The following is a 2500-nucleotide window of genomic DNA, read 5'->3' on the forward strand; positions in this document are numbered from 1 at the left end:
GACATGAAAATTGGCATGAGCAGTCTCCATGGGTCACTTGACAAGAAAATTGTCCGGGCCACTTGAAATTTCAAGTTGGCGGCCATTTTTTCAAGATGGCCGCCACCTTTTCGATCAATTAAGTGATGTAATTGTTTGGTTGGTGATATAGACATGAAAATTGGCATGAGCAGTCTCCATGGGTCACTTGACAAGAAAATTGGTCGGGCCGCTTGAAATTTCAAGTTGGCGGCCATTTTTTAAGATGGCCGCCACCTTGGTCGATCAATTAAGTGATGTACGGTAATTGTTTGGTTGGTGATATAGACATGAAAATTGGCATGAGCAGTCTCCATGGGTCACTTGACCAGAAACTGCTCACAGCCACTTGAAATTTCAAGTTGGCGGCCATTTTTCAAGATGGCCGCCACCTTGGTCGATCAATTAAGTGATGTAATTGTTTGGTTGGTGATATAGGCATGAAAATTGGCATGAGCAGTCTCCATGGGTCACTTGACCAGAAACTGCTCACAGCCACTTGAAATTTCAAGATGGCAGCCATTCTTTGAGATTGCCACCTGGATTTTTAAATAATATATTTTCCTATGTTAATTTGAGGTCATTTTTACTGTATTTTGTCTAACTCCTCACCCTTGACTTGTCCGATGTGGTAAAACCTGCCAGGAGTTGCCTCCTTACGGCATAGCTCTCAGGGTTCAGTGAAGTGCACAAGCTCCCTTACCACGACAAGGTAACAGTCACAAGAGAGGTTTTTTTTGGGGGGGGGGGTTATTTTTATTTTTTTTACCTAAATGAACAGACAGTAACGTTGTCAAATAAATACTAAGTAATGGAGAAACAAAAAGGAAGATTATTAAAATGGCCAGCTTTGGTGCTGAATGGATAGCGCTCGAAAAAAATAATTGAACAATTATTTACTGAATGGCAATATGGGCAGATCTAGAGGCAACAGCAGCTCTGACTGACATAGCCGTGGAACCATGATAAACTGAAAATATCCCTCACAAATAAAAGGTAGAGATGCTGACATTACAAAGTATCTCCTCAACTAAAAATATCTCTCACTGGTAATTAGCCAGTGGAAAAAAATACTAAAGAACTAAACTAAAAATGCGATTAACTGATAAAACTGAAGACAAACTGATGTGGCCATGGGGAGCCGAGCCATAGGTCTACACCTGAAAACACAGGTGCCAAGGGGGAGTAACCCTGGCGAAAAGAATATGCAGATAGGATCTAGCAGGGGCAACTACACAGACATGTACAAGTGAGTCCATATCTGAAGCACTTACACCTTCCAGTACATGCCTTGGTGCACCCGCATTTGGTCAACTCCCAACAACTCTCTGCAATAGGTGGAAAAGGAGTCCAAAAGATTTTCCATTCCTCATCTTGTTTTGTCCATCCCCAGTCAGATGGGCTTGGCATTTGTGGTTGTCGCTTTAATGCCTGTCCCCACACGTAACCAGCCTCATAAGATACACGTTTGGCATGCTCTTTGAGTGCTGCTTGAGTTGGTGGGATCAGGTCATATGGTCTTTGCTTTCTGGCAAAGAGATCAAGCCTCGCCTCATTCACAGTTGTGACATCACTGGATCTGTCATACATTAGCACAACAAATCTCTCCAAAGCTTGTAGGTCGCTGTCATCCACTGCAGAGGGTTCTGTTTTGCAAGAGCATAGAGTGGCTGGTCAGCAGTTATGACAGGCGTTTGTCTTGGATTCAGGAATGCCACTGTATCACTAACTTTGTCCATGACATGCTTTACTGTTGCAACAGAGTGGGCTTGGTCTCGGAGGAGGGGAAGCAGTGATGTAATGCTGACTTTAAAATCCAGGCTACTCCGTTGGGATGCATGGTGGGCTGACCATGTTATATTGGCAGAAGCATCGACTGCTTGGGTTAGGCTAACTTTCTCCAGCCAGTCAAACTCGGGTGCCAAGTTTCTGTTGAATACAGTGAGGTCTGGTAAAGGTAGGTTGGCAACAGGATGGGGCTCTGGGTTTTTCTTTCTGAAGAAAGCTGGTTGGATGTTCGAGAAGGATTCAGGAATTTCAGGAACTTTGCTTGGTCTGTCATCTGAAAGTTGGAGTGGTGGCCTTATCTCACCCTCATTGTTAAGACCTGGATGTTGGAACATGGAAATACTTGTACCATGAAAGGATGTATGGGCTGTTGTTGCTGTGGGATTATGGTCAATGTTTTCCATAGCAGATGTGGTGAAGAGTCCCTTTCTCAGACTCGGTGGGCAGACAACCCCATCTACCACATACTGGTTCACCACAGATTCTCCTAGCAGTGCGGAAACCTCCAACACCCTGTCATAGGAGATGCATATCCCATTCTCATGAAGTAGGTCAATGAGTTGTCGCTTTCGTGTTTTAGCATACACCGCCATTCCAATGTAAACAGAAAATGGAGTTTCACGGTCTCTCGAGTGCCTATGGGTTGCTGCACCATCTTTGCACTTAGTTTTGCAATTGTCTAATCTCTAGTCTA

This window comes from Cololabis saira, unplaced genomic scaffold, assembly GCF_033807715.1.
Source record: "Cololabis saira isolate AMF1-May2022 unplaced genomic scaffold, fColSai1.1 scf052, whole genome shotgun sequence".
NCBI lineage: Eukaryota > Metazoa > Chordata > Actinopteri > Beloniformes > Belonidae > Cololabis > Cololabis saira.